The following is a 13,697-nucleotide window of genomic DNA, read 5'->3' as shown; positions in this document are numbered from 1 at the left end:
TGGAATGAAATCCGGTTCAATATTATCATTGTCGTCAGCATTCGGAGGGGCTGCATTCCCATTACCGTGTTGCTGATCATTATCCCCTGCACCTGAAGAACTTGAATCTGAATTTCCCGAATTTCCAGAGTTATCATCAGCACTTCCCGTGTCCGAATCAGAATTATCATCCCCCCTGATTCTCGTCATCATCTGCACCAGAATTATCATCCCCGTTGTCCAAATTATCACTATCGCCATGTGAATTCCCTGAAGAGCTACGCGAACTGCTGTTTTCGGGCTCAAAATCCTGTGCTAAAACAATGAGGGTGACCCTGGTATTACGTGTTGTGAAAACATCCTGTGTCCCCTCTATCATGTTGGTATAGAAAGGTCTTTCATTTGGATTATAGAGCACTGTTAATCCTTGAGCCTCAAACGCCTCCAAACGAGCAAGAATTCTTCTAGTAGCCCCGTAATCCGAGAGATGACAGAAATTTTCAACATGACCCACAAGACCACATTTCTTGCAGAACCTAAAAACTCCTTCATATCGAAAATAAGCCCAAATAGGATCAAATTCCCCGGGTACAAAAACCCCTGGCACTAAGGGTTTAGAGAGATCTATTAGCAATTGGCCCCTGAATTCCGGCTCCTCCGGAAGGCCATCCCCATCATAATCTAAAGTTTCCACTACCCCCACTAGCTTTAGGGTTTCAACACCCCACTCTGGGTCAAGAAGCCCAAAAGGAAGACCATATACCCGGACCCAAAGTCTAGTGATGTCAAAATTAACATTAGCAGGAACGGTAAATCTATTACACCTACGAACATTGCAAATGCGACCATCCAAAACGAAAGTGTGTTGCTCAAGTAAAGCCTCTACGTCCGCTAAATTTGAGCATGCAAAAACATAGTAACAACCAGTACGATGAACAACGATATTACCTCGTGTGAGCCATTGAGTATCGACCATCTGTTGCACTATCGTACGACTTGGTGGAGTGGGACCAAAGAACCTTCCAAGTACCGCTTTGTTCCAATCGATATTAGTTAAATAATGCTCCAAAGGCTTGTCTAAGTAAACCCCCGATTGGTAGACCGTCCAATAATTGACATGCGCCATAATGAAGAAGACAACAAACAACAAGGAAGTATTAAAGAAGCGTAGTAAAAGGCTATGGTGTAAGAACTGAGTTGTTGTGAGTTAATAACTTGAGTTAATAACTGAGAAAGGAGTAGGAAATGGAATAAATCCTAGAATCCTAAAACCAAAGAGACACTAATCCCTTTCCTAGCCGTGTACTCCTACACGTGTTAAGGAAATAGCAAGCTGAGTAAACAAAAAAGAGAAGTGGGGCTGAAGAACTCTACCTTTGGCGGCAAGGAAGCTTCCCACTTAGAGGAAGTTGAATAAAAAAACACCTAAAACCTGATTGGCAATTGTAAAAAGGATCCTAGCAACTAGAAAAATAAAAAAAGTAGGCAGGGAACCTTGGAGATTAAGAGAAAGTGACAAATTTGAGGTAGAAAAAACTGAAGAACACTCAAGAACAGACTTTAACCCTAGAAACCTAGGAAACCGACCTTAAAATTGAGAGAGAATAAGAGCTGCTTGCTTGAATGTGAAAATATAACGTTTCCTATGGTTCACTACTTTACTCTTAGCTCTTACACCAAATACAACTAGTCTCACTACTTTTTTTATCTCATTAACTCTTTTCAAACAAAAATTTTTAAAAAGTAACATTATACTAATGGGGCAAGAAATAAGGGACGAAGTGATTTTTTCATCCTTTTTTAAAATCTTTGAAACTCTACTTATTTTGACATGAGACTATACTTATTTTGTTGTCTCTATCTCACTAACTTAGGCTATTAATTAAAAATGTCCACGCTCACTCCAATTGCACATTATCTCTTTAAAAAAAGTTTTTTCACCAAATACCGCTGAGTAAATTGGTTATTCACAATATACCCTTGAAACTTTTCAAATACACCATATACTACCAAATTTAATAACAATATCATCAAATGTCCAAATGACTAATGGGCATCAACTCCGTTAGTCATTAAGGTTAAGTATGCCACGTGACAACTTTTGATTAGTTTTCTTTTAAATTATTTTAATTAATTATAAAACATAAAAAATAAATAATAAAAATAAAACCTATTCCGCAAAAAAAAACCCTACAAAAATCCTTGGCCCAACCTTCTCCTTGCTACGGCGTCGCCACCGTACTCTACACAGCCCTGTTGCCTCCATGACGACAGGTCCTGCACGCCGTCGCCGCTCTACCTAAATCACTATCCTACACCTCGAAACCCACTTCCACCCACGCGCAATGAAGGGTTTTGATTTTGGGGTTTTAGGTCTATGGGGAAGTGGGTGGGGATAACAGGGGAAGGGATAATCAGCGCCGTCGGCGAGGGGGAGGGGGTTTGGGCAGCGTCGAGGGGTGACGATGGTGGGGGCAGGGTGGCGATATAGTGGTTGGGTTTCTTTTTAATATTTTTTTGAAAACTTTATTAAGCAAATTATCATTTAAAAAATTAATTATAATTTAAAATGAAAACCAATCAAAAGGCTCCATGTGGCATAATTAGCATTAATGACTAACGGAGTTAACCACCATTAGTCATTAAGGGCATTTGGTGAAATTGTTGTTAAATTAACTTAGGGGTGTGTGGTATATTTTAAAAGTTTCATGAATATATGGTGAATAAGTGAATTGGAATTACTTAGGGATATTTGAAAAAAATTGTTCTCAAGTTCAAGTATTGCCTAGATTTAGAAACGAAATTTATTGGTCAAAATTTTAAGAAGATTGCACTAAAAGTAAAAAATAAACCAAAAAATTTGACAAGTAGCAAAATTGTGAAATGCTATTAATGAGACAATTATCATCTAGTCCATGCGATTATGATGTTGTAAATTTATAAAACTTTAGATGTCTACAGTTTACAATATATAATAAGTAGAAAATTAATACTCTCTATCCCTATTTGTTTGTCCCATTGCACTTTTGATAGTGGATTTTTATTACCTTTGACCACAAATTAATACTAGCCTATTAAAATATATATTAATGTGAAATTTGTCATTATATAGATTATAGAGACTATGATGTATGCACAAAACCAACTTAGCCAAATTACATCACATTTATTCTGCAGCTTAAATAACTTATTTGGATCATGGGTGTGCCAATGTCATATCTACTAGGTTAAGGTATCAAATTCCTAGTAAGGAAGGCTTTGTTTTCCTCATATCAAGTGTCAATGGCTCTCCCACATCGGAAATTGAGGAGAACGAAATCTTCCTTGTTTAGGGATTAATACCACAAGTCAATAAATACATTTTAGATAAGACTTATGTACTGCATTAATTAAAATCCTTGTGGCTTAGGGTCTGAAGAGGGCAATACCTACTATTGGGCTTATATTCATCTGTAGTGTTACAAATAGTATCAAAGTCGGGGGCCCATTTCGGTATCATGTTGTGTCTTAGGGGCGAAGGCTCTTTAAAGGAGCACATTGGAAAATGTGGAGAACTAAGCCTTCCTTATATTATTAACCTAGTAGATGCATTTTGGGTGAGCTTCTGTCCTAAACCAATGCAAATCCTTACTGGTTACAACCTAGTTACCTAGATATGATAGTATAGTTCACCTGGGGGCTGGGGTGTTACATGGTTAGACCTAGAGGGCTAGAGGTTATCGATCTACAATGGCGACTCGATTGCTCAATCAGTCTGGGCTTCAAAATTACAGGTTTAGACAACGTTAAAAATGTTTTTTTTAGTTTAGTTTAGAACTCGAGCCTAGTCCGAAAAAAAATCCTCTTTGACCCGATAAGCCCAACACTATTTTGCAGGTTTGGGCACCTTTCTCAACTATCTCCCAAGCATCTTGTACAAGATTTTATACTAAGGCCCAAGTTGGCCCGATATTTCATCACCTCTAGTTAGGCCCATCCATTTTGCCTCAAAGTAAGTTACAAATTTACTCATAACTTAGCAAGTTACAAATTTACTCCTATCATTGACTCAAGGTGGTTGTTAAAAAAAGACTCAAGGGCATTGTAGCCTATGTGTCCCCCACCATTACATGAGTTTTTAACATTGAGTCTTGAAATTTCCGAAAATAGTCCCACTTTGCATATCCCACCATTACATGAGTTTTCAACATGGAGTCTTGAAATTTCCGAAAATAGTCCCATTCTGCATATGCCATCAAATTAGTCGTCGGACAGCATTTTTAGACTTAACAACACGATGATGAAGGTTGTGGCACGAGACAAAGTTGATGATCCTACTAAAGAAGTTCACATATCTTAATCAGATTTTAGGCGTCATGACCATATTAGAGTATGGTCAATTCGATGCACTAAAAAATACAGATGAAAGTATTAAAGGTAACCTTCGGTTCTTATTAATCGCAACAAAGGAATATTTTATGTCTTACAAATAATACCCTTTGTTGCGACGTGTGACTAATTAGAATCGGAGGTAGTATATTAATGTGTTTCAAAAAAAAAAAAAATTATCATATTAATGAATGGTGTTTATACCCTCAATTTCCTTAATGCTAAAAAATAAGTGCTATTAATGTGACATGATTCGGTGTTATGGAGTAATTCTTATTCTCATAAAGTAGATGACAATTATTAGTGGAGGGGGCCAAATTAAACTTTTTTTTAAACTTTTTTGGATGAACTTTCAGTTCATTCTTTCCTTCCAATTTCCTAACATCATCTCACGCAATGCAAAAAGCAAACAATTTAATTAATTTTCGTTTCACACTTTTAATTTCTACAAATTTTAAGTTTTATACTAAAACACATTTTTAAACAATTAATATTAGTAAGATAGATAAAGATCCACATAACACTGCCAATTTAAAATAACAAATTATATGAAACAAGTTTACGGAATCTACAAGACTTAGGAGTTTAATTAACAAAATTCGAAGCACGAAAAATGCAAAGTAGTATTAACTATACAAGATTTAGGCACTTATTAGCAGTACCAAAATCATCACCAACTCGGCTAAAAAAAACAAAAAACAAAAAACAAAAAAAGAACTATGCCAAATGAACAAAGGTGAGCAAATCTTAAGCTCCAAAAAAAAAAAGTCGAAAAAGAGTTCTAAAAAGATTTTCAAGGTGCCAAGGGTGAAGGTCGATCAAGAGGACGACCACTGTCGAAATTTTGATTGTAGCTCTTAGCATCGTAGCTATAGTTGATCGCGTTACCTCTTTGTCGTTTCAAGCAATATTGCTTCCATTTAGCGCGAATTTTCCAAAACAACTGCTTGACCAACAAAAACGAACCTCCTTCACAACATTCTTGTGGTGTTGCTCTTGTATGTATTTTCATGTAAGACGATGCAGATGAAGCTCCACCACTACACCCGATTCGCCTCTTCATGGTTGCCATTGGATCCCATCCTAATATCTTCATTGCTAGATTAAATTGATTGATCACTCTCAACTTCTTGCAATGTTATTCTTGTAGAGAATTTTGGTACTTATGTAATGTACTATATGAATTTGAGATGCTTATTTTTCCACACTAGGAAGTGTGGTAGTACATATACTTTGTAAATGGACCAAGTTGCGGGGAACTTTACATGATGTGTTATAATATCATAAGAGCATCAGCATTATTCTTGTTGGACATCGCTTTCTGAGATGTAGGATAAGGGCCTAAGGGGGCATATTTAACCAATACTCGCTTTGTTTAATACGGAGTATATGTTTAACTATATTTTTTTCTTTGAATAGAATGTTTAACTATATTTGAGCTGAGGGAAATCGTGGAAAAAAAAAAGGGTCATTTTTTTAAGGTTATATGAGAGGTCAATGTCGGAAAAAAAAAAAGTCAATTATTGTCGGATTTCGACTTTGAGGTCCCAAAACAACAAAATAAACTTATAAGGTCTTTTTAGACTACTTTAAACATATCGGGTTCTTCCAGACAAAATAATGAACATATATGTCCATTCCACATAGATTTTCCTTAAAATTATTTATGACTAAAGACTTAAAATTGAACATTCACATTCACATTCACATTCACATTCACATTCACATTCACATATCTTAAATTATTTCCTTCATGACCTTAGTTGTGGTCTTGGTTATAAATTAAAATTCTAAAGCAAATTACATTGATATGACATTGATGTAATTGAAGAGGGAAGTTTGTTGCGGATATTTTCCTACTAAATTTCTTCGAAAAGAACCCACTAGTAATGAGGGGTATTATATATTCATAATCATCCATTTGTCAAAATTATAATCATATGTCCTTACTCCTTATTATTATGTACATACATATTTCCTACAACAATGATAAATTCACTAGACATGTTTGTATGTATGTTATCAAATTATACACCTTTTGTTTCAAGTTAAATTCAAAAAGTCAATTTTATAACATATCATATCAATCATTTGTTTTCATTTATCTAACCTTCAATTTCACCAATATATAAAAACAAAGGTGTTATTATAAAATTCTTATAAATTGATCTCAATTTCCATTTTTAATTTATCAATATATCATAACTAATTAAAAATACTATAATTAAAGTTGTGCATTATCAAATGTATCAGTCAAATTGCATCATTGAACCTAAATAGAGAGAAGGGGTTATTACGTTATTCTTACTAAACCGAGTACAACATGGAATCATTCAACAATCGAGCTTTTATTTCCGAATGGAGGGAGTATAATCAATGCTAGTAGGAACAATAGATGAGGTCCATGTCCATTGGATGGACATGATGATTCCAGAGGAATGGAAAATGAGAGATGATTCCATGTGTTGTGTTAGTGCAGTAACATCAGTCAACACTAGTAGACTATGCAAAGAGGCCCCATTAGTACAATTGATTGGTTTTATAAACCATAATTGTGTCTAATTTTGCTTCTATTTCACATAAAGGTTGATGTCAATGAAAAGATCATCAACGACAAATATAGGTGAAAATTTTTTACTCTTAAATTCTTGGATTTCATACCGACCATTTTAGATTTTTTTTTTTTTTTTTTTTTTTTTTTTTTTTTTTTTTTTTGAAATACGAGTACGTACAAATTAATAAATTATGTCAAAAAGAAGACAAGAATTTGTGTCATTTTCACATTCAATTTGGTGAAATTATTCTGATTTCATGCACCTGGATAAAAAGACATAAATTCCTGTTGACACGTGGAAATTAAGGTCATTGTTTGTTCCAATGTTCTTCCAATTTCGTGCATTACTTTTGTTTTTTTATATTAAATTTAGGTTTGGAATATGCTAATTTTAATTTTTTTGTTCTCATTTACTTTTAATTTTATTAAAAAAATAATAAAATACAAAGAAAAAAAAACTCCCTCTGTTTTCTTTATATGCATCAGTTTGACCCATACATTTACCGAGACGCTACTTTGACCATAAATATCTTTAATTGTGTATTAGTAAAAATAGTAACAAAATTATATCATGAAACTAGACATGATGACGAATCTAATGATATATAATATAATAACATTTATTCATATTTTAGTGATGAATAGTGCAATTGTCAAAGTGATGCATATAAAAAAAAACGGAGGGAGTATTAGGAAACCATCCCTCTTAGGAAGGGAACTCTTAAAGCCCGTTTTTTCTCTAATCTTGGGGAAAATAGGAATTTCACTCTTTTTAGCTTTAGTGTAGACTCGAATAGTCATTTTAACTAAATCTCCTTCATATAAATAAATATACTTAGATATTGACCACTCTAAATACTAATGCATCGCAAACAATAATTAAAAATAAATACGGAGTAATAATCTATAATTATTACATGAAAGATACATAGATACCAAATGATCGACATTAGTGGTCCAATATACTGCCCGATTCGCTTCTTGAAGTTGTGTAACGTGTGTTGAACATTTCAATTGTCGAAATGTTGAAGAAGGAAGCAAATATCTATTAAGCTAGTCAATTCGACAAAGAAATATTCGACCCTCTTGAGGAATTACTATCTTCTTCTCTTCACATAGCTTTTTAAGTGATACCGAAGTATATCAGAAGGTTCCATAAACCAGACAAGTAGAAAGCAAAATAACTTTTGAGCATATATACAAAAGATTTGCGCGTTGCTCAAATACTTTTATCTCATGGGAGTGGATTTGTGCGCCTTCCAAAAGAAAATGGAACTTGTACTTAGGAACTTTGAGTTAAGTTGTGGTGGAAATCTGGAAGATACCTGGAGCTGAAAATGTAAAGTAATACTTTTGCAAGAAATCGAGCAGCGGGGAAAATGCTAGGATAGAATTTTTAATTTTCGAAAACACAGCCTACTGTCGTGTTAGGGAGCTAGCAAAGCATGCTTGCACACCACACTGCCAACTCTACTTCAGGTATTAACCCTGATGTAACCAGATATTTGGAAAGCTCACATTTGGTTGAACTGAACAAGATACAGATCAGTAGCAGTATATAAGCAGTAAGATGTACTAATGGTACTACCTTGAGAGTTTAAAGGAGCTATAATCCATGGTTTATCAATTGACTCTGTGAGAGGTGTGTACCGTGAGCAGTCTGAGCACTTCACACAGTGTCATCTGAAGAATTGAAAGCAAACCTCGGAATAGGATTTGTAGCAAAACAACCTTATGGCTTAGTATAACACCATACCTTTTTGGAATAACAGGTTATGTTGTCTTCGTAGAATAACTGGAACTAGATTTACGATTCCAGCCAGAGTTCTTAGCTTGAATCAGACCTTATAAGCCAAATTTCGAGATCCCTTGGCATCCTGCTCTTAAATTTCACTTCTTTAGCCAAAATAATTGCTTTTGAAGCGGCAATTACTATTAGATACAGTAGCAAAGTAAATCACATCTTCATTACTGTAGTCTGCAGCTTCTGGCCTCCCAATGACCTTGACTACAAGATCAAAAACTTTAAGCATTGCAATCGTTCAACAAAACCCTCTGACATAAGATTGAATCGGAAGCTTTGCACACCAAGCAACCCCGTCATTTCACATGGACCACCTTAACCAATCACAGATTTTGGAAATTCAAGTCTAAGCCTGCAGGGCTTGACTAGTCCTTGACAAAATCACAAATGTGTTGGTTCTGTTCAGTTCTCGAAGACAGTTACTGCTTCATGACTAAGGAGACTCACGATAATTAAAGAATTGAAAGTCTAGGATTCATCAATCACTCTCACTTAATTACGCAGTTAAGCCATCCTCCCAATCCTGCACATAATACAATCGACTTGGTTTAAATGATATAATAACATGATGTCAGTGCAACTCATCTAAAATACAATAGTTAAGGGAATTCTGGAAATTATCCCAGAATTTTACATAATTCAAATCACCTACTGATGATGTCTACCCTTATCCCTCAAAAAAAAAAAATGATGTCTACCCTTAAATTTTATGTTAGATAGCAAAATCTCCATCAAAGATAGTGCGACCATTAATAAGACCAAACTAGAGGTTTAAATGATCTAAATTTTGGTACAATAATCTAACATTGCATTAAACAATAATTAGCAATCTGAGAGTGTCCACCGATGCCAGGGGCGCTCCGAAGGAATGTAACTACATAGGCAAACTTATGACATGGATGTCATTCACACCAATTTCAATATGCCAAGGTACCAATTAAGTGCATGTTACTCTCTGTGGTAAAAAGTGGCAAGCTCACCAAGAAGTTAGCTTAAATTTAGAAATTGGAATGAACACGAGTCATTTTTCTATGTCATGATATAAAAAATCACAGTTTCTAAAGCATATACTTCGAATGTCACACACACTGACCCATACATCCTTTCTTCGGTTTGCAACTCAGTCAAACAAAAGCAGATTTTAAGAAAATTATTAGACACAAAATCCTAGTTAACCCTATTTCTCTTATTACCTGTGAGGCTGAGATTGATAAACCAGGCTGCAATCATCAGAAGAAGATGCAGATCCCCATCTTTTTCTCAAGTAATGCACCTGAGGTTCATAACAGCAAACATATATACCTTCACAATGCAACATCACCACGAGTCTCCACAAGAGCATTGTCCATCCTTAAAATGGTGAAAGCAATTGGGATCCTTCAATATTATTTCTCGAGCTTCTATTCTAGATATGACTTTTGCCATTTCATGACAGTTGTGACAAACATGACTGTTTTTAGTTATCCGAATTATACTCCTTTGGGTGCTAATTAAACCAAAGGAAATGGCAAGCATTTCACTATGCCCCATTGGAATGCATTCTCTCTCCTCATCAACATCATGGAGACTAAAATCTGCGTCAAAAGCGTACTCCTTTTCCTTTATCTTCGTCATCAAACACTGGAGTTCCCAGTACAATTTTTCAGATCTTGGGTGGGATACATCACCAGTCCCAAATACATGTATTTTATTGCAGAATTCTATCCAACTATATGCTCTCTTAGGTACCAAGCCCATGTCTCTGATTGTTTCCCTCATTTTATTCACCGAGTCCCATTTTGAATAGCTAGCATACCAATTTGACAATAGAACGTAATTATCAGCATTAAGTGGTTCCAAATCACAAAGCTGTTCAATAATTTTCTTCCCTGTTTTAACATTTCGATGATTCCTACACCCATCTAATAAAGCTCTTAACACCTCTGTATGTTGTCCGAGTTGATTTTTCTCAATAAAGATCTTTGCCTCATAGAAATATCCAGCACGGGCCAGAAGCAAAACCATAAAAGCATAATGCCTGACATTAGGTCTCTTAATAAAATTGAAGAGGGTCTTCCCTTCCTGAACTAAATTAGCTACCACACAAGCATAGAGAACAGAAGAATATGCAACTTCATCAATTTCAAGATTGGTTTTTTTCATTTCATGGAACAATTTAACCCCACGTGCTCCTTGTCCATGAAGGCTGTAGCCATAGATCATTATTGTCCAGGAAATGGCATCTTTAGTTGCCATTCCACTGAAGATCTTAGAAGCAGAATCGATGGATCCTGATTTGACATACATGTCTATAAGAGCATTCTCCACAGTAACATTCATTTCAAGACCATTCCTGATCAAGTAACCATGAATTTCTTTGCCCTGCTTATGGGCAGTCATTCTTGCACATGCAGGTAAAATGCTTGACACTGCATGTAGATCAGGTTGAATGCCCTCAGACATCATCTTTTTGAATAATTTCAGACCTTCATTAAATCCCCCATTCTTCACATAACCGCGGATCAATTCTGTCCAAGAAATGGGGTCTCTAGATGACATTACATCAAAAATTTCGCGAGCACTTTCAATGCTTCCACAATCCACATACATTTTCAGCAAGGAATTACATACCAAGACATGAGTTTCCAATCCATAAGATTTGGCTATCTCATGTACTCTTCTTCCTTCGTGTAAGGATTGCAGCATGCCACAAGCACCAACTGCAGTCATTATTGCCACTGCATCAATCTCAGCACCCAGAGTTACCATTTGGTAAAACAGGTCTATAGCAAATCTGGGTTTATTTTCCTTTAAATACATGGAGATTAACAAGGTCCCAAAGACGGAGCTTTTCCCCACACTCGACATATTGAAGACCTGTTTCACTGTTTTGGCACCATCCAAATGGCCATACATTTTCATCAGTGCAGTAATGACATAGTCTTCATAAGAAATACCTAGTTTAACAGCATGTGCATGAACTTGTCTGCCAAGAAACAAGGAATTTGAAAGACGAGAAGCAGCCAAAATCCGAGGAATTGTGTGCTTATCAGGGCAAACACCTCGTATTAACATTTGCTGATATATGTACATGACGTTGTCTATCTCTCCAGTAGCAAGATGGGTTTGGATCATCTGGTTCCAAGCAAAAGTATCCGTCCTAGGCATCTTATCAAGCACATGATGGCTCAGTGATAAATCCTCTGATCTTAAGCCTACTTGAGCATGCAATTTTGGGCGAAAATTACACAAAGAATGGTCTTTCAGAGGCAAGTATCTCTTGGAATTCAAGTATGGTAGTAGCTGTGAAGATGCAAGTGCTTCCATATCTTGAGGCACGAGGGAAATTTATCTATCAAAGACTTGAATAATTGTTGGCACTTGCATCTGAAAGAATGGTTTTTCAGAGGCAAGTATCACTTGCTGACTTCCGTATTCTAATCCTGCATAAAACTAATGAGTCAAAATATGATTATTGAAAGTCTAATAGAATATGAAAACATCTAATCTTCTTGACAATAACAACAAGAATGTGGAATCCACTATAGGGGAAGGTCGATGTATATAGCTTACTCTAAATCTCCTAAACAAAGGCAATATATATAACTCTAAAAACACTCACAAAATTCAAAAAAAATTCTAAAAATGGAATAGCTTGACCTAACCGAGTCAACCTCCTTTTGTCATCTCCTACAATGTAACTTACAAAATCTTCCTTTCCTTTCCTTTCCTCTCCTTTCAATCTTTCATCAAAGCAAACAGCATGCTTGTGCTTTCGATTAGGGAGTAATTGGTTTTTCTACTCTCTTGGATGAGGAAATTTCAGTGATTGTTTTCATGTACATATTTCGGGTCAATCCAATGACAACTACTGAATACCTTCTACCATTGTATTGGAGAGACAACGGGAGGTTTAATCAACAAGACAACTTACCACACTCAACCCTCAACATTATAAACGGGGACAGGGGCAATCATTCCAAACTATCTTCTATTTCTTCCTACACATACTAATTCTTCAGTCATCACAGTCTAATTAATTCCTTAGCGCGATTTCATCAAAATTCATTTTACTTCTTACTGTTTGTGCTGCTACCTAATACCTATCCACTTATCTATCATCAAATTTCATCTTCCTACAATCTATTCCAAAACTATAATGGAGTTCTCTTTCCAAGCTATTCAAAATAAAATTAGGAAATACAAATATTATACTACGAATAAAGTACATAAGAGGAATACAAAAACAAAAACTCGCAACACATTAGCATTTAGCAGCCAAATTTGATTCAATTATCAAACTAGGCTTTAAAATTCACATTAAATTCCTATTGTAGAAATGAAATCACTAGTTATAATCTTCTGTAACTTCAGTAATTATAACAAATAGTTCAATAATCTACCAAGAAGAACCCTAATTTCATTATACTTACAATAAAATTAACGACTAACACTACATTAAGAAATTGAATTCGACGATTGATGAAAAAGAAAAAAAAAAAATATATATATATATATATATATCTTACCTCGGAAGCTGCTTTAATGGAGGAAAGAAAGCTCACAAGCTACTTCAATGGTGAATTCAGAGTACGCTTCAATGGAGGAGAGAGAGAGAGGAGGGGTGGGGGGTTGGGTTGGGTTGAGAAAAACTGGCCCAACTTGGAAAAAAATTCATAATTTGAGTCAAACCCGAACAAGTTTGACCCGATGGTGAGGGATTACGGTAGGGATCCCCAACTTCAAGTGTCTTTAATGGGGGAGAAGGTGCAATCTTTTCGATTAGATCAAGCTTAATTTAATTAATTGACCCTAATTTAACCACTATAGTCTGATAATGCCGATAATTATCAATTCAAAATCAACATATGCCGTTGTTTTAATATTGCAACATAGAGAGTATGAAAGTAGGGGTGAGCAAAAATTCCGGGTTCCCGAAATTGGAATCGGAACCGGTTAGGAACCGGCGGGTACGGAACTGAGATTGGACCCGGTGGTTCCAATTCCGGGTAA

At 35.5% G+C, this 13,697-nt stretch overlaps 1 pseudogene across 1 annotated transcript; it reads right to left on the bottom strand.

Annotated features, from left to right (window-relative positions):
* Positions 1–7,707: 7,707 nt before the first annotated feature.
* On the bottom strand, positions 7,708–13,319 carry LOC145617805 (pentatricopeptide repeat-containing protein DOT4, chloroplastic pseudogene; annotated as a pseudogene). The gene is made up of 3 exons (XR_014107795.1): positions 13,214–13,319; positions 9,899–12,127; positions 7,708–9,228 (listed from the first exon to the last, which is right to left on the bottom strand). The product of XR_014107795.1 is annotated as a pentatricopeptide repeat-containing protein DOT4, chloroplastic pseudogene (transcript).
* Positions 13,320–13,697: the final 378 nt, after the last annotated feature.

Source organism: Chenopodium album, chromosome 26 (assembly GCF_948465745.1).
Source record: "Chenopodium album chromosome 26, dcCheAlbu1.1, whole genome shotgun sequence".
Taxonomy (NCBI): Eukaryota; Viridiplantae; Streptophyta; class Magnoliopsida; order Caryophyllales; family Amaranthaceae; genus Chenopodium; species Chenopodium album.
Note: the sequence above shows the minus strand (reverse complement) of the source record. Positions and strands in the feature narration are given on the sequence as shown.